Source organism: Neophocaena asiaeorientalis, unplaced genomic scaffold (assembly GCF_003031525.2).
Source record: "Neophocaena asiaeorientalis asiaeorientalis breed wild unplaced genomic scaffold, Neophocaena_asiaeorientalis_V1.1 scaffold142, whole genome shotgun sequence".
NCBI classification, from domain to species: Eukaryota; Metazoa; Chordata; class Mammalia; order Artiodactyla; family Phocoenidae; genus Neophocaena; species Neophocaena asiaeorientalis.
In genome coordinates, this window is record NW_020174563.1 from 3,291,273 (window position 1) to 3,311,391 (window position 20,119).

Below are 20,119 nucleotides of genomic sequence, written 5' to 3' on the forward strand. Positions count from 1 at the left end.
CTCCACTCCGCAGCACCAAGCCCCTCCCAGCTGCTCCCACCACTTCCCCGGGCCTCTCAGAAGCCTTTCACTTGAGATATATTTTTAAGACCACAAGACAATGTGAGCCTAAATGAAAACTGGCTTCAAAAATAACCACATTCGTAACCACTGGTAATTCTTCAAGGCCCCTCCCTCCTCCCGTCTCCCCTTCCTCCACAGTGAACTTTAAATCCTTTCGTCTGTGGGGACTGAAGGTGAAGAATCTGGGTTTTCCTTCCCAGCCCCCTGCCAGTCTGGCTTTTCTCCCCTTTGTTTGGATGCTCTTGTTTATGGCTCCTTGCCATCGCACAGATGTAAACTATTGTCTGATTATTAAAAGAAGAAAACCCAAAGCACAAAAAAACACACAAGCCATCAGTGTTAACGACTATAGAGCTGTCCACCTACAGTCAAGACCATGTGGTCTGGCGCCAATGACCAGCCATCAGCCTTTGCTGCTCCAGAAACTTCGGCTTCCTCCAAGGTTGTACTCAGAATGAATCTAGGCAAACACAGCAGGCTAGGAAAGGAGCACCTCTGTGCCCTGGCGGCGGTAGTGGGCAGCCCTCAGTGCCACCTGCTCCCCCTCTAAGTTCACTATCTTGGTGCCCCCAGCAGCCTCTTCATGCAGTCTTGCCCAGTCCGGTGGCCAGTGACCTCACGTTTGGTCTCCCTTGCCCTCAGCGAAACAGGTGTAGCCGTGCCAAGTCCTAGTAATAGACTGGAGTGGAGGGAGGACCAGGCGAGGAGTCGGGCCTGGCTTCTCTCCCGCTGCGGCCGACTGGCTGCGTGGCCCTGGGCAAGTTTCTGCTCCCTGCCCAGTCTCCTTGTCTGCGAGCTGAGAGGGCTGAGTTAGATACATTCCTTCCATTTTTCCTTAAGCAAATATTTATTTAGCTCCTACCCTGTGCTAGACACTGAGGATGGAACTGGGAACAGGACAAACAAGGTCCCTGCTCCCATGGAGCGTATGGAACAGCGGGAGGAAGAGAAAAGAAAGTAAAACAAAACAAAGTCTGAACATCCTTGTAAACTCCAACGACCTCTGAATGTTTTGTTAATAACAGCCTATGTGTTGTCCTTCTGGTTTATCGAGGATCAGAGTTTTTAGTGAAAGATGTGGGGTTCTAGGATGTTAGGCATCGGCTTCTGGGAAGAAGTGAGAGTGATAAGGCCTTGGGCCCTGAAATCCCCACCTGCACGGACACTTCCACAGCCCTCCTGAGGGCGGCACCTGCCCAGAGCCGCCTCTGGGTTTGTTTCTCTCGCCGAGGGCTGGCCACTGGCAGCCATGACTCCACTCTCCACTTCCACTGCGGGAATTTTCAGAAACAACAGCTAGTGTGACACAACACGAGCCTCCAGCTCCACCCTTCAGGGGAAGTGTTATTTTTAGTCTTCTCCTCTCTCTCTCCACAGCCATTTACATGCCTCTGTGGGTGAGTCATTTCTGTTGCTAGCCCCGCGTTTCATGACTCCCGGGACATGGGGCTGGTTGGCCTAACAAACCAGTTCACTCGACTCCATCTCTACTGGCAACACTCAGAAGACTGTGGTGTGGGATTAGCTGTGGGACCCCCAGGGCCCCCAAATGCACACTATACAAAATGACAGCGACCCACAGAGAAGCTGCGGGATGAAGCTGCCCGTGAGCTGATGACCCAGTCATAGAGCTGAGCGTATTGTTTCCATATTTTGTTTGCCCCCTGTTCACATTCATGTGACTGACACCTGACCCCAGAGTTCTGGGTACGAGGAAATGCTCTTACTCAATTGGCGACCATTGTACCCAGGGACCAGGCATCAAGGACTGTCCTGAAAACTCACACCTTCATAAATCCGTTCAACAGTCACGTATTGGGTGTTCACGGTATCATCTGAACCCGCCTCCCCTGGCCTCGCCGTGCTTCAGACCCACATTGTGTTTGGATTCTGGTTTGTTTTATTTCAAGTCTTCCATGATCTCAGGCTTTCTTACCACAGAGCATCCTCGTGCGGTATCTGCCTGGGTATCTCTCCTCCCCCCTACTCTTCACCCGGCTTACTCTTTTGTTTCTTTGTTTAAAAGTGTTTTCTCCAGGCATGCTCTCTCTACCCCTTCAGGTATAGGTGGATTTCCCTGTTCCTTACACTCGTAGCATCGTGTGATTTTCCTTTGTTGCACTTATCACAACTGTATTTAAGTGATCACTTGTTAATTTACTGAAATCTGTCTTCCTCACCAGATTCTTATGGAGGCAATCCTCATTCATTCACTGCCGCTGCCCTGACACCCAGCACAGTGCCTTACAAATAGAGTCTTTTTCTCAATAAATGTGTTGATTTGGTACGCATCCTCACTCTCAAAATTCACAGTCCAGCAGAAAAGTAAAGTGGTACATTCACTGTTATATAAACATGGACATCATGGTGTAGACACACAAAGCAAGCAACAAATGATTCTGCCAGGAATCATGTAAGGGGAGACACAGTTGAAGTGGTAACATTTGAGCTGGGCCTTCAGGTAGGAATAGGAGTTCAGGTGAGAAGAAGGGAGAAAGGAATTCTGAGCAGAAGACTTGGTACAAAAAAGACAGGGAGGGATGAAGGTGTAGATTGGGTTCCAGGGAAAGCACACAGTCAGTGTGTTAGGATAGAACATGACTGTAGGGGAATGCAGGAAAGGGCAGAGGGCTTGTATTTTCTGCTAGAGACTTGATATTTTAAGCAGACAGGAATAGAACTTTGAATACATGAATATTAAATGATCTAGGGACTCCCCTGGCGGTCCAGTGGTTAAGAATCCATGCTTCCACTGCAGGGGGCATGGGTTCGATCCCTGGTCGGGGAACTAAGATCCCACATGCCGTGAGGCACAGTCAAAAAAATAATAATAATAAATATAAACTGCTGTGACTGTGAAATGTAAGACTTTACTTAATAAAAGCAGCTTATTAAATGATCTGTCTGTGTTTTAGAACATTCTCTCTAGTGGCAGAGTGAAAGATAGATTGGAGTAGGGAAGTGGATGTAAACCATTCAGGGGTCTGTTGCTGTGATCCAGGCAAGAGATGATGAGACCAAGAGGCTGGAATGGGGAGAGATGGTGGGAGGTCAGCTGGCAGGCTCGGCATGACTAGAGGTGGGTGCTGAGGACGAGGGTTTTGCCAATATGCCTGAGGGTCCCAGCAAGGGCGCTGGGTCACTGACAGTGACGTTAACTGTGACAAGAACGTGGGGGGAGTAGGGTGGGGACCTTGGAGCAAGATGTGGGAGCGCTCATTTGCTTTCAGACAGACTAGGTGTGGCGTGTCTCTTTCTCAGCCTGGTGGAAATGTCAAGAGTGGTGTTTCTCAGCTTTCCTTTCATTATTACCCCTTTAGGAGCCTTTTTTAGAATTGTTTTCCTCTAATCTCCCTGTCCACATGAAATCTGAATACCACAGCTATACTATATATCTGTTTATATACAGTACATAAATCCGTGCTTTGTACATAAAAAGAATAGGATTTTTGCCTCTCAAGCACCCATTTCTGCCCCCTTGAGAAGGCATGGGAGGAAGAGAGGGGAGGTGGGCTGACCCTAGCCTGCCAGCAGGGAGTAAGGAAGACTTCATGCAGAGAAGCATCTGCAATGGGCTTTGGAGACTGGGTTAAAAAACAGTTGTTCATTTTGCGTATCTATAGAGATATAACTGACATATAACATTGTATAAGTTTAAGGTATACATGTTGAGTTCATACACTTATATGTCGCAAAGGGATTACCACAGGGTGTTAGCTACCACCTCCATCAGGCCACATAATTACCATTTCTTTTTGTGGTGAGAACATTTATGATCTCCTCTCTCAGCAACTTTCAAGTATATAATACAGTGTCATTAGCTGTAGTCATCATGGGGTACATTAGATGCCCAGAACTTATTCAGCTTATCACTGGGAGTTTGTGCCATTTGACCAACATCCCCCTCTTTTCCTCCTCCCAGCTCCTGGTAACCACCACTCTACTCTGTTTCTATAAGTTTGGCTTTTTTAGATTCCATGTGTAAGTGAAATGATCCAGTATTTGTCTTTCCTTCTCTGACTTGACCTCACTTAGCATAAAGAAGACATGGTGACATATATATATATGTAGACAGTAGACTATTATTCAGCCACAAGAACGAAGGAAATTCTGCCATTTTCAACAGGATGGCTGGACCTTAAGGGCATTGTGCTATAGACAGTTTTTAAATTGAGGTGAAATTCACAAGGAGAGGTTGGTTGGAATCACAGATATGGGAGCGCTACAAATGACAAATGAAACCACAGAAGCAGGTGAGAATGCCAGGAGAGAGAGCCCACAGGGGGAAAGAGTGGAGGACAGAACCCCAGAGGCCCCCAGAATTCCAAGTCAGCAAGACAGGGAAAGGGCATCCCCGGTGGAAAGGGGAAAGACGGCAGTGTCCCATGGTGAGGACAGTAGGACAGAGAAGGCAGAGCAGCAAGACCTTGGGCCACAAGCTGACGGGGCAGGCCAAGAGCTGGAGCGGGGTCACTAAATTCAGCAAACCAAAGCTCGTTAATGCCCCTCTTGTGGGCAATTTTAGCAGAAATGTGAGTAGTAGAATAAAATAAAGGTGAGTAGGTATATTAGGATGTTTAAAACATACGTTCAAACATTCTGCAGGCAGAAAAGGAGAAAGCTATTGAACTGTGTATGGTGATTATAAACTGGGGCAGGGTGGGTTCCTTTTGATGTTTTTTTATACTTTCACTGTCTTCTGTTATCAAGCTGACAACTCTCTCTTGTCGTTAGTGATTCTTCCTCTCTACTCTTCTAGTCTTCTGTGAACTTGGAAACCTCAGCAGTCTCCTGGAACTGTTTGTAAAATTAGTTGGTGAGCTGGAAGGGATCCTCCAAAGGTTCTCCCATGTGCAAGGGGCCTGAAGAGTATGTGTGCCAGTTAATGTGCCCGTGAGGTGGGGGGAGAAATCATTGGCACGAGGCTCATAGGTTCCCCAAAGACAAGATAAGGATTTAAGTTTTTTCCAAGCTTTTGTTTTCACATTCCTGAACACTCTATTTCATATATTTGTGACGATATCTGTAAGATATATTCCTAGAAGTAAAGTTGCTGGGTCAAAGAGCATGTGATTTAAAATCTTGGTGTGGAGCATGAAACACTCTCCAAGAAGACAGTACCAAGTTACGTTCTCACCGGCAAGGTGCAAGAGAACCCTTTGCTTACATCCTTGCCAACACCACATACTCAGATGTTTTCATCTTTGTCAACCTGATGGTGGAAGAGTAGTATTACATCTTAGCTTAAATATGCATTTCTCTTTTTAAGAATGGAGTTGAGCGTCTTTTCATATGGTTAGAAACCAGTTTTATTTTGGTAAGATGTTGTAGAGGTTTTGTCCATTTTATATTTGATTAATTTCTGCACGAGATTATTGTTTGTACAAGTTCTTCATACATTAAGGAAAATTTGTCTTTAGTCAGTGATATGAGCTGTGGTTCATTACTTTTCATTCACTTATGATATTGTTGTGCAATACACATTTAAAATATGCTTTTGGTAGTAAAAGTTACCACTATATTTTTTTTATGGTTTCTCAGTTTTTTGTTAAACAGAGAAAAGCCTTTACTACTCTTGAGTTTATTTTTTCAATACATTTTATTTTTCCTTCTAGCACTTTTCTGATTTGTTTTTACCTTCTAATTTTTGGGTCTACCTAGAATTTAATTGGAATAATGTATGAGGCTGGAATCCAAGTATGTGTTTTTTTCCAGAGGCTTATATATTTCAGTATCAGTTATTAAGTAAGCCATCTTTCCCTACTGATTTGAACTGCCTACTTTTGTTGTACACTAAAATTCCCAGATATCTCTGATTTACTTCTGGACTTTTTATTCTGTTACATAGACCTATCTATTTACTCATGTACCAGTACCATGAGGTATTAATTAATAGCACATTACTATGTATTTCGACATCTGGTAGGGCTAGTCTTACTCATTAGTCATAATATACCACCCCACCTCAACTCTGGCTGCTTTTAAGATCTTCTCTTTGTCTATAATACCCTACAGTTTCTTTGTGATTGTGCCTTGATGTGAATTTATTTTCATTTAAATTTAAGATCTATAATTTTTTTTATCAGTCCACCCTCCTGCATTCTTTTCTTTTCTTGCCTTCTGAAATACCATTTACACTTTTGAGAAAGAAGAGAGACTTTTTTCAAGAAGAGAGACCTTCTCTATCTTCCATATCTATTAACCTCTCTCTCATATTTTCCATTTCTCTGACTCTCTGCACTACAGTTCTATATATTTTATTCTCACTATCTTCAGTTCTCTAATTCTGTCCTCTACTGTGTCTAATTTTTTGCCACACCTATCCATTGACTTTTTCATTTGTTCATTTCATATTTTTCATTTCTAGAAGTTCTAGCTGGTCTTTTTCAAACCCTTTAAGTCACTTTTTATTGTCTCCTATTCCTTGCAGATATTTCAAAGCTTATTTCTCATTTATTTAAATAAAATTAGCATAACTGTTTACCCTCTGTGGCTGATCATTCAAATAGCTGAAGTTATGTGACTCCCTCTGCTGTCTGTTTATTTCTTCTGGCACTAACTAACTGTGGCTTGCTTTCTAATGTATTTGGTAGACTTCAACTGCACTGTTTACTGCCCACGAAAAATCATTTGTACAGACTACCTGAAGCTTAGGATGAAAGTGTCTACCTCTAGAGACGATTAAAGTTTACTTCCGCTGGGTGTTAGGGGGCACTATGGTTTGGTTTCACTTTAAACTAAATTTATAGCTTGAAGTTTCTTGGCCTACTCCAGTGGCATGCCTTCGGGCTGTAAATATGTGCAGATGCTGCCCAGACGTTCAATGGTGACATCCTATCAGGGACAGGTTTTGTTTTGTTTTCTTTTCTTTTCCCTGCTTTGCTTAGTGTCAAGGCAACTCGCTTTATGGTACACTGAGGAGGGGGGATGGGAGTAGGGTTACCTCTGGTTCACCTTTGGAATTCCCCACCTAATGTGGGAAAGGCTCCTATGAGATCCCCCATTCTACCTTGAATGAATCCTGGCCTTTGCATTCTGTCTTCATTCTGAGACTCTATTAAAACCATAGCCAAGGCAATTTAACCTGATCAACAAAGATGTTCATGGCAAAAGCTAATCACTCGGTAGCTCCTTGTTATATGTCAGGTTTTCAGTGCTTTTAAGAAGAAACTTATTCAATATTTTATTCAATTTTTCATTGTTTTTAGTGGAAAGGTTAATCTAAATAACAAAGTCTACTGTTACCAGAAATGGAATAATGCCTATTGATTTTTCTTACAAGTGTTAGAAGCAGCTTATTTAGTTTTCAAAACTCCTTATCTTTATTGGCCTCACATTCCATTTACAGATTTTTGTTTTAAAGGGAGAATGGAAGTTTTTGCTTTAAATCTTCCTGTTTGAGAATATGATATGCCTTTCTATTTCTTGAAATCTTCTTTTGTTTCTCAATAGCATTTCAAAGTTGTCTTCTATATCATTTATATTTTTTGTTAAATTTTAACTTTTTGATTAAACGTGCCTAAGCACTTCTTTCTTTTCATTATATTAATATAAATACTAAACCTTTAAATTTTACTGAGTTCTGCTTTAGTTCTGTCCTGTAGGTTCTGCTATATACTAATTTAACTATTTTTATTTTTTTAAATATTATTCAGATATATCCCTGATGGTAGAGCTATACAAGAAAGAGTATTTTGGCATTTCCAGGTAGAAGGGTTTTTCTTTTTTTTCCTAATTTTATTATTAATTTTTAAATAATTGCTTTGTGATCAGAGAAGGTTTTCTGTTATTCACTCTAATTTTTGGAATTTGCTGAAGTTTCTTTGTGGCCTTGTAAACATAGTCAATTTTTCGACTATTCAAAGAGTACTTAGAAAAGGATATTATCAAGGTATAGAGTTCTATGTATTTCAAGTATATTTACTTTACAATTACATTAGTTTATATTGATTAACACTGAAAAGCATAGTAAAAGGGAACTAAAGTATCATACATGGGACTTAAATTTTTCTCAGTTTTTGTATATTTGGCATGTTTCAGTTTGGTCTTCTGCTTTTTGAACTGGAAATGGTTTGCTGGGTATAAAATTCTTTGGTCATGCATTGTAGACAAATCTCTTCTAGCTCTTCTGAGTGTTGTGGTGAAACCTAAGACCAGCTTGAATTTTTTCAAGTTTCTTTACAGGTGACTTGATGTTACTCTCAGAAAGTCCAAAGGATTCTTTTGTATCTTTAAAGTCCAGTAGCTTCTCTAGGATATGTCTCAAAGTTCATCATTCTGTGTTAATTTTTCCTGCAACAGAGTAGCCCCTTTCAACCTGAATTATCCAGTCATTTATAATGGAAAGTGTTAAAATTTTATTTATTAAAACATTATTCCTGTCCCATACTTTCTGTATTCTTTTTCAAGTATATTTTACCTACTATCTGCCCTTCATATCTATCTCCTTCCTGCTAACCCTTTATAAATCTTTGTTCATTTCCATTTAATTTCATTCATTTTCCTCACTCCCATCCTGTGAGTACTTGGTGTGTTTCCAGCTGAACTGATCTTTTTTCTGCTGCTTCCATTGTGGTCTTTATTTCTAAGTCACCTTCTTTGATATGTTCTATCAGTGCTTGTTTCACCTCCTGTTGTCTTACTAAGTATTTTCTGAACTATTAACTGTCCTTTATTTTGTTTTTAGTTTTACTTGAGCTTCTATTTTTTTAAAGATGATTGCCTCACTAGGTTGTTTTTTTTTTCTTATTAAATTCATGACAGTATATTGGGTCACAAATTTCATCTGTTTTGTGGCACTATTTTTCTAGTGAATCTTTTTCAACTCTTACTCATTTGTTTTTCTAGTTTCTTTATCCTTTTTTCATGTATAGACACCATGCTAGCTCCTTTTTGTTTACTCATCTTAAGTGAGGTGAGGCTTTCTGAATCAGCTGTTTGCAAGAAATTTAAGTTGGGGGAGGGCCATGGCTATAATTGAAGCTAACAGGAAATCTCCTTAAACATAAGGTTTTATGGATGAGAGACAACTTTTAGTTGTCAACTTTTCATTTCTCCTCCTAAAGCTGCAGAGCTGCACGCAAGGAAATCTTTCTCCTTCCCCTGACTCACCAGCACACTAAATGATGACTTTTTCATTATTACTGAGTATCTGAGTCATCAGATTGCTCAGTTTTCTGGAACTCTGGTCACATGGCCCTTCCCTTTAGAATAGTGATGCTCCAAAATAAAGGGCTACAGTTGATCTGCTAGTGCCACCATCATCACTACTGTTATTGAATTCTGTAACCTCAACCACCTTCTTCAATCCAGGTTCAAGACTAGGACATGGAACATAAGAAAGTGTGAAGTAATTTCCAGGATGGGATGACTTCTGTGAAGGGTAAGGTCCTGATTGAATGGCTATCAGCACATCTGAAGGCATAAATTCTCTGTTTAAGACAAGAAGTCACATATTGCCCTTAAAAAATATCTTATCACATTTCAGTTATATCACCTGGGAAGATAGATTATCCTGGAAAATAAAAGACACCAACCTCTGCTAAAGCTAGGATTTTCAGGAATAAAAGCAGGAGCACACCTCAGGCAAGAGCAACAAAAGCAAAAAATAAACAAGCGAGACTACATCAAACTAAAAAGCTTTTGCACAACAAAGGAAACCATCAGCAAAACAAGGAGGCAACCTACTGAATGGGAGAAGATATTTGCAAATGGTATCTCCAATAAGGGGTTAATATCCAAAACACATAAAGAACTCACACAACCCAATATCAAAACCACAAATGATCCAGTTAAAAATGGGCAGAGGACCTGAACAGACATTCCCAAGGAAGACATATAGATGGCCAACAGACACATGAAATGATGTTCAACATCACTAATCATCTGGAAAATTCAAATCAAAACCACACATGTCAGAATGGCTATTATCAAAAAGACAACCAAAAACAAGCATTGGTGAGGATGTGGAGAAAAAGGAATCATCGTTCCCTATTGGTGGGAATGTAAATTGGTGCAGCCGCTATGGAAAACAGTATGGAGGTTCCTCAGAAAATTAAAAATAGAACTACCATATAACCCAGCAATCCTACTCCTGTGTATTTATTGAAAAGAATTGAAATCAGGATCTCACATAGATGTCAGCACTCCCATTTTCATTGCAGCACTATTCACAGGAGCCAAGATGTGGAAATGAGCTAAATGCCCATCGATAGATGAATGGCTAAAGAAAATGTGTCTATACATGTAATAGAATGCTAAATAGCCTTTACGAAAAAGAAGATAATTCTGCGATACGCAACAATATGGGTGAACCTCGAGGATATTATGCTAAGTGAAATAAGCCACCACAGAAAGACAAATATTGCATTATTCCTCTTATTCATTCTTTACAACAACTCTACAAAGCATGTGTGATTATCCAACATTTTGCAATGTAGTACTTAAGGCTCACAGAGGGTAAGAAGCTTGACAGAGTCATCCAGTGAGCAAGGTCCAAAGCTGGGATTCAAACACAGGTCCCCAAATCTTCTTTGCCATGTTCTTTAGAGGCTCAGGCAAGAGCTGGCGCTTCTGAGGAGAGGAGAATGGGCAGAGCCTAAGATCCTGCAGGGAGGCAGGCCTGATCCTGAGAAGGGGCCCAGGTCTCAGGGGGAGACTTGCCCAGGGAACTCACAATGCTGTGAGCTCCATACCTCCCTCCTCCAGCCAGCCATTTCCATCGCCACCAGACAGCTGTTTGAAATACTACAGCTCCAATCCCCATGACCCTCTTGGAATTCTTCCACCATCCCCACAGCCTCAAAGTCCCAGTATGGGAAATTGTGCTTTAGAGGGATGTTATGAATATTAAGGAACAAGTGATTATAAATCTTTTGGCAAACAGACAGTCCAATGGAAATGTTAAATAACCGTATGTTCCCATTTAACTTCATTTATAGTGTTTGGTTGAAACTAAGACATTCTGCCTCTTGTTTAGGACTTACACTCTTCAGTATTTGTAAAAAAGTCATTAGCCACCTCTTACCTAAGGCTTAGGGAAGTTCTCTTCATCTTCATGCCATCTGCATCAGAGGACTTTCTTTTGGGGGGTGGGGGGTGGGAGGTGGTGTGGAGGGCTAGTCTGCTCTGAATGCCTTGTAGTTGGCTGGGTCTGTTACAAATAATCTCTTAATTATGTGACTTTACTTGGGTCAAAAGGCTTCATCAACTCACTGACTCTCCAAGGGCATTTCCAGGTCATTAAAAAATCTAAGCTCTGTACAGTCGGCCTTCATCTTGGACAACAGATAAGACTCCACGTGATTCCTTTCCACGTGTTTCCATTTGTTGTGTGACAACATCCTCCTCCCACCCCTGAATTAGTGTACACGTCTCCAAAATCCAATTATCCATAAAAACGTGGGACCTGTTTCTGGATAAATGTTATCCGTAAGTGTTCCAAGAAACTTTAACCTTAACTACTTCATAATAATTAATAGTTCTAAATTAATCTAGAGAGCCTTTCACTAGAGTTGCCAAAAAGGAACTTAACTACGTTGAGAGCCTTTACTCCGCTCTCATCCCACGCTTCCACGGAAGTTCCAAAGAGACGTAGTGGAAAGGTGACGGCCATAGGAGAACGAGATGAAATGAGTCTCTGGTTCTCTGCAGGCTGGACAGTCCACCTTCCACTTCCCTGAGCTGGAGTCTAGAATCCCTCTAGATTCTTCCTACCGTTGGGGGTACCTCTGTTTTTCCTCTCTCCTCGGTGGAGTTAATCAGTGCTTTCCACTGCTCTAGAATTGCCCTCCAACATCGACTGTTCCACTATTCGTGGAGGCCATCGGACGGACCACAGTCTTCTGTGGCTTCATCTCCTCCTCACTTTGACACAGTCTTCAAAGTCTGTCTGCACTCAGTGCCCAAGTCCCTCTCTCTGGCCTGATTATAGCACCCAGGCCCCAAATACAAAGTGTCTGGGGATCTGGGGTTCAGAAATGCCTCACCAGACTCTTCTTCTGCATCTTTAGTAAACTGAGTACTAAGATGTTTTAAAGCACTGAGGTCTTCATTTACACCCTTTAAATATCTGTAGACAGTTATCATGGCCCTCAGTCAAGCATCACACTTACCCAGCTCTGCCCTCTCTCAGAAAATGTATGGGAACAGCATTTGTGCTGTTTCAGAAGATCTTTGATGGCACCAAACAGACTCTGACTCCCTCGTTATCAGATACAGAGGTGAACTGTCTCTACCTCGCACACAGGGAAGCTTCTCCACCTCTTCGTAGGAACTTCCCGTGCAGCCTACAAACACTGGGGATGTGGTCAAATAGCTATCAGTAAATAACATTTTATTGAGCAGATTTTCATAGTGGTAAGAGTCTTCTCTTCCCTTTTTCTCTAAACTGCTTTTCCTCCTCTATTTCTATTTGCTCTTATCTTCTAGTAAAATGTGTGAATCTGTACTTTGTAGCCAAGTTGGAACAGATTTCACTATGCATTCTTGAAGGACAGCAATTATAATAGTACTTGCTGGTGTGTGTTGGGGGGTGGGGGGCCAGGGATGCCAAATAAGTGAGTGAGTGGATAAATAAATACCTGAACAAATGAATACAATTGCAGAAAGGAATCATCAGGAAATAGGAGATAACATAAAAAGAAGGAAGAAAATCTGTTTACATTTCTACATTCACTACTGATGTTGTACTGTGACTGAAATAGTAAGTCCTAAGAAAACTGTGATGACTGAGAAAGGCACATAGCAATTTGCTGGCTTTGGCGACAGACAGCCTTCAACTTGAATCCCGACCCCACCACTTATGAGCCTCCTAAACCTCTCCAGGCCTCAGTTTTCTCTTCTTCCTGAGGCAGCTCGAAACAGCCATCATACCCATGTCACTGAATTCACAGTAGAAGGATGTCGTAAAGTGCTTGCCACTGTACCTTGCACGAGGAGTGCTTAACAAATGTAATTACCTCTGGATGACTTTCTAGCAAGTGTTTAAGACATTCCTTCTTTTTGCTAAACATACGATATTCGGTCCATGGATCTATTCTCTCATATCTTCTAATTCTCGTCTCCTGTTTTTAAATCCTTCATGTTTATTTTACTGAAGTAATTCCCATACTGTTTTTAGATTAGGATTTAGTAAGTAATGCCTTTGCTGTGTCTTGACCAGCTTTTGGAGGACGAGGTCAAAGACCAAGGTGGTGTTGGCCCCGTACCCAGCTGTACGCTGAGTCCTCTAGTAGTCCCACCCTTCCCATTTTTGAGGATGTAACTGCACTGGAGCATAAAATAAAGGAGAGTGCTCCGGCAAGCAGAGAAATGTCTCTCAACATAAATCAGAAGGAGGAGAAAGGCAAATGAGCATTTTTCAAATTCTAAAGGTATCGTTTGAATGGTCTCTCTTCCAGAATTTCTTATCTGAAGTTGGAAAATAGGTTCTTGGGATCCTGTCTGCCATTAAAACTTGGAAGTTTTGCAAGCACCCCAACAGGGCAGGCATCTTAGACGTAGTGCCGCCATGTTGCCTGTAAACTCAATCCGGGTCCCATTCTGTTAGTCCCCTCAAAGCAAAACTGCACAACTGGGATTATCCTGGACACTGTCACAACTGACAAGTGAGTCAAGACGAGAAAAAGGAGCCAGAGTGAGTTTGCTGTGAGTGGGAAAGGAGGGAGCAGCAAGGCAATTTAGCTGAGAGACTTGGGGACTGAGGGCTTCATATGATTAAGAAAATAATGAGGGCTTCCCTGGAGGCGCAGTGGTTGAGAGTCCGCCTGCCCATGCAGGGGACGCGTATTTGTTCCCTGGTCCGGGAGGATCCCACAGGCCGCCGAGCGGCTGGGCCCGTGAGCCATGGCCGCTGAGCTGGTGCGTCCGGAGCCTGTGCTCCGCGAGGGGAGAGGCCACAACAGTGAGAGGCCCACGTACCGCAAAAGAAAAAAAAAAAAAAGAAAAGAATGAATCCCCAGATTAACAGCTGTTGGCCAGGGAAACCTCAAAACGCCATTTTTGTTTAGGGTTCAATTGTCTTTGCAGATGGGGATGTTCGTGCAAGATGGGCTGCTTGGTGTGACTGAATCAGAGGACACTGAGTCCATGGATGGAAAAATTATGTGCCAGCCCCCATGGTCAGCTTTTGCAGGAATTGTCTCCTTTGTTAACCCTTACAAACCACCCATGAGTAAGGTGTTATGGCTATTTCCCATCTTACAGAAGGGGAAACTGAATGGAGAGACATGAAGTAACTTGACCAAGCTCATACAGGGTTGGGATTCCCACTCTGGCACAGGGACTCCTGGACCATGCTCCTAACCACTGTGCCATCTGGCCTCTTTAGCAACCCGGAAAGAAGACACAGTGATATGTTAGAGGTATTTACCTAAGCCCTGTCCTAGGGCTGAGATACATCAGGGCTGCTGAAAGTGCATTTCCTACTTTGGCATGGCGGGAAGAAATGTGAGTATTCCAGTATGTTCATGGGGAAGAGGAGAGAGACTTGGTGGAGGATAGAATGTGGAGTGGTAAAGTGTGTATGTAGCACACAAGACACGTGCCCACGGGGGGAAGATTCCACATGCCACAGAGCACCTAAGCCTGTGCCCCACAACTACGGAGCCTGCGCTCTGGAGCCCGCGAGCCACAGCTACTGAGCCTACATGCCACAACTACTGAAGGCTGGGCGCCTAGAGCCCGTGCTTTGCAACAAGAGTAGCCACTGCAATGAGAAGCCCGTGCACCGCAACAAAGAGTAGCCCCCACTCACCGCAACTAGAGAGGCCTGCGCGCAGCAACAAAGACCCAACGCAGCCAAAAATAATAAATAAATAAATAAAATTAAGGACTTAAAAACACACACACACACACACACGTGTCCACACACACTCACTCAGTGTCCACAAGAAGTCCCAGGCAAGATGGTGCTCAGTCCTTTTTACCAGTTTCCTCCTGCCCAATGCCGTGGGTAGCACACTCTTACCTTTCCCTTACCATCCTCACATGTCTTACCCCCCAAATCCTGAACACCCAAGCTAGCATATTCCTTCCTATCATCTGGATATCCAGGTTTCCAGTTGTAACTTGGATCTTCATTTCTCTTTGTTCTTTGAAAGCTGCAGACACAGAGACTTGCTGCTTACTTATTATATCCTTATGCTCAAAATCCTGGCTGAAATTGATAGCACTGAAATTAAACCACAGTAGAAAAAAACTTAACATGAAATAAAAGTAGCACTTCTTTTAAAAAAATTTTTCATGAGCTTTTGTGTCATTCTGACTACTGGAAATGTCTTCCTGTGAAACTCATATATTTTTTGAGCTTAACACTTCAGTCATTATGATCACTTTACATTTTTACCTCTTCTAACTGGGTTTTTGCAACTCGGAGATCAAGTTTGTTGCATAACATTAACAGCTAATAAATTAGGCTCCCCTTTGCCATTTTCCTGCGCAGGCCTGTTGGAGCCAGGACCTCATGGAATTTGGCGGGAACCTATTCCCAGTCTGATCCTCTCCTTGGCCTCTAAGGTCAGGATTCCGTGTCAGAGCTCTGCTGTTGCTGATGAGGGGGTGGATGTGAGAGTCGCCATGATATGGGTCCATAAGCTTGTCTCTGAAGCCCTCTGAACCAACGTGATTCAGAATTTTTTACCTTTCAGAGAAGAAATGTGCATGTACTGTGTATTATGTAACATCTCCCACTGGGGTCTAGGACGGCACCCCCAATCAAACACATTAATATTTCTGTAGGTAAATATATGAATATTCCCACTAAATGGGGTAAATGTGAAACATAAACAGTCTAGCCTCAGGTCAGTTTAGCTTCGACTGTCAGGACCTTCACGGTTGCCAGATGAGTTACCAAAGCCCTTTTGGTTTTCAGTTGTTTAGGATTGGGGATTTTATGGGGAAGAGATTGTGGACCTGCAAATGCAAGTCGCTTCCTTTTATCGCGCGTTTGTTTGTAGGCTCTCTGTAATCCCAACAGGAGCCTGCACAGGAAGGTACGGTTGTTCTAAGCTTCCTGTCGTAGATGAGGAAACTTCCAAGTCAAAGAGTCTAGGAAATCGGCCTGAGGTCTCAGAGCTAGAACGGGGGCTCAAAGCTGGAGTTATCTAAATCAATGTGAGGCTGCCGCGAAGTTCTCCCCCTGAGAAAATAACCAGCTCGGAGGCTTTTTCCTTAAGTGACAGCTTCCTGCATCTCACCTCTCTGACAAGCAAGCCCCTGGCTCCTTGGTGAGAGCTCTGCTGTCCTCACAAAGCCTGAGCTCTTTGGGCTGTCGAGTTGACACTGATCCCCTGCTCTTCAGGCAGGGCCTCTCCGTTCTCTTGCTCAAGATATTTGAAAAAGAGTTGAGTGGCCCAGACAGGCTTGAAGCAGTCATTTCCTTCCCTTCTCCTTTATTAATGGCTTTATTTCTTTGACTCTGCGGTGCTGCCCTGAGGCACCGTGGAAGGCCTGTTTATTGCCTTTGGCTGACATCAGCTTTCTCCCCCTCCACCCACAACCTTATCTCCTCCCTGCCAGCAGGACTAACCTTTGTGCCTTTCCTCCTCTGGGCTTCCCTCTCCTGCTCTGCGTGTTTCTGGGCCGAGACTGCCCACTCCCACCGCCCCCCGAGAGGGTTTCTGAGGGGTGGGGCTCCCCAGCCCGTGGAATTGCGCCCTGCTCCTGGCCCCCTCCTTCTGCAAAGGGCCTGGCTGTGGGAGAGTCACAATCTGGATTGAAAATGTTCAAGCTCTGTGTGAAAAAGCTGATCGTCTTCAATGTTCTTCTGCATTTCATCTTTTCCCAGGGCGCACACTGGCCCGCACACTCTCAGCAGGCAGCGCCTGGGGCTGGGGCTCTTCTTATTGGAAACCCAGTGCAGGATCACGTGCCCCTGGGCAGCTCGTGGCTGCTTTGTGAGGACGGTGCTTGTGAGTTGACACCAAGGGAACATGCAGCAGATCAAGCTTCTGTTCTCTCAGCCCTTCCTAAAGGAGCCCCTGGGTTTTTAGGCAAGGCTGGGGCTGATATGGTCTGCAGTTCACGGCTCGCCCGTTGGGTGACCACCCCAAGCAAGCTCTTACTTAACCTCTTTTTCTTTCACATCCTCACCTATAAAACAGGACTCATGAGAATACCACTCCACTTCAGACACCAGTTCCAACGTGTGCTTTTTTCACACCACCAAGCAATTCTCTCACCCCAGTTGAGTGTCCTACAATGCAACTCAGTTCTCACCCTGTCCTCCTGGAGACAGCATCAGATCCCGCAGGTTAAGGGTTCAGTTCTAACCAGACTCCTATTCAGATGCCAATGCAAGTGCTGGTTGTCACCTGTGCTTCTGACCTGTTGAAGCTGTCGATCAGAGGCTCCCAAGACCCCCATCCCTGGGTTCGATTAATTTGCTAGAGGAACTCACAGAACTCAGAGAAACATTTACTTACATTTACCGGTTTATTATAAAAGGATATAACTCAGGGAAAGGTATATGGGAAGGGGCACAGAGCTTCTACCATCTGTGAGCTTGCTCCTCTACCCAAATCTCCGTGTGTTCACCAACCCAGAAACTCTCTGAGCCCCATCCTTTCAGCTTTTTATGAAGGCATGATGGGTGAAATCATTGGCCACTGGTGATTGATTCAACCTCTAGCCTGTCTCTGTTCTATGGAGACCTGGGGTGGGACTGAAAGTTCCAATCCTCTAAGCCTGTGGTTTGTTCCCCAGGCAACCAGCACCGCCCCCCTCCACACCCAGATTACTGAGAGACTTTCAAAAAAGTCACTTTATGAACATAACAAAAGAGTTTTCCCACTCTCATCACTTAGGAAATCCTAAGTGTTTTAGGACCTCTGTGCCTGGAACGTGGACTGAAACCAAATATATGTTTATTATAAATCACAGTTACCAAACCCATTGACTTGTTATGATGAGTTAAGTCAATTAAATGAGCAAATGTATGTAGAGCCTTCCACAGCTGTCAGCTCTCTGGACAGAGTCCCTCACCACCCCCAACCCCAACAGGAAGTCCTTAGGCCACCAAGGCTTACAAGTGCTAACGTTAAGATTGTTATCTCCCACTAGTTTCTGCACCTTCACTATTGCTACGCTATTGTCTTCCTTATTTCCTAGAATCTTGAACACCATTCATCTCAGAGCTGACAGGAGCATCAGTCATTCTTTAATTGCTTCATTTTACAGATAAGGAAAGACAATTCCATGAACTTGCCCAGGGTGGGACCCCCTGACACACACACAGATAGGGCTGAAACTAAAACCCAAGGATGGGGATTCCTAGTTGGTGCTCCGTACTAGGGTGACCAATCATCCTGATTGGCTAGGGACTCTTCCAGTTTTAGCGCCAAAAATTCTCTTCTTAGAAAACGCTCGGCCCAGGTGGTCCCCCTAACCCTGTGGTATTCATGAGCCTTGTTGCTTTATTCATCAAAACAGTATGTTTGTTGTCTGCACAACTATTTACAACGGGGGGGGGGGGGGGGAAAAAAACCTTCAAATGCCAGTTCTCCATATAGGCAATATTTTAAGCCACTGAATCCTAATGTTTTATAAAATAAGCATTTTCAGTTAGCCATGCTGTTTGTTCTTACTTACCTTCTGTGTCATAGCTCATTAGGTTACTTCAAACCAAACGAGCAATCGGATGCACTTTCAAATTGACTAAGGAGGAGCTCAGTGCTGTTAATAATAAAAAAAAAAAGTCCATCAAGTTCTAACTTCTGAGAGTAGCTTACAATCCATCAGACTTAATCCCCAAGTTTGAAAAATTTTGGCCTTCTGGAAACCATCATAAGGAGGTTTTGTTGCAAACACACCAATGGAGTAGAAATGCTATGCAAACTAAAACGTTAAATGATGGTATTAATCCAAATATGTTACCACAGTGGCTGTTTCTTTTGGAAGAGCATAGGTAAATCCAAGACTTCACTTGGCCTGAAATGTGCAGGAACTCAAGAAAAGCAATTAGGGCTCCCATCAGTTTAATCTATAGCAAATATTTATTGCATGCTCAATATATGCTTGTCACAGGTGTTGGCTATTGAAGTAAATCATATTAAATAAGACAGAAAATGGCTGCTGTCTTCATGGAGTCTAGTGTAGGGAAAAAGAGAAACTAATATAATTACACAAATAAGAATGGAATTGTATTTGTGATAAGTGCTATGAAGTAGAGTGCTGGGTGCTCTGGGAACGTTACACAGGGCACCAAATCTAAACTGAGGAAGTGACATTTAAGCTGAAATCTGAAGGATAAGTTAGCCAGGCTCTGACTTGGGGAAGTAGCATTTCAGGTAGGGAGACCAGCATGAGCAAAGGCTCTGTGGTGGAAAAAGGGTTTGGCCTATACTAAGATACTGAAAGAAATTCGATGGGCCACTGACTTGATAGCCGCAGGAATATTTCCATTCCTACAATGGATGATAATAATATTTTTGCAAACTCTGCCAGCAATCAGAACCTCTTCAGCAGCTCCACGCCACACTTGCACCAAGAGCTTCTAGTCAGCCATAGTGACATCATAGCATCACCATTCCTGAAGGAAACCTTGACATCGGTCAGCATCCTCAAGCTGTGACTGGGGCTCAAAATGCGGATGAGGTTTGCCAAAATGCACAGAGCCAGTTAGAGGCAGAGTGGGAATTACAAACGAGATCCTTTGATCCTAAGTCCAAAACCCTTTCCACAGCATCCTTATTACCCCCCATCTTAAGATGAAATTTTTCTTCTGAAGTCCACCCCCAGCGTCCTTTTGAGTTTTCCAACCAAGAGTGGCTTCTTCCCTGTCCCTCAGTACCATCAGAGCCTGCTAGCAGTGCTCTGCCTTCACTGTCTGAGATGTTACCCCTCACACTAGTCAGCAGGGCCCCAGCACCTATAGGGAAGTTTGTGAGTGTCTCCAATGGGGGTCTCAAAAGAAGCTCTTGCACAGTCACCATCCTTGGTTCTCCTTCCTGTCTAGTATTTGAAGGCCACCATGCATTTTGTCAACAGTAACCATAATGGGAGTTATCTTAAACCTGTCTGCTTTGAAAATCACTCACTGCCTCACCATCCCCTGTGT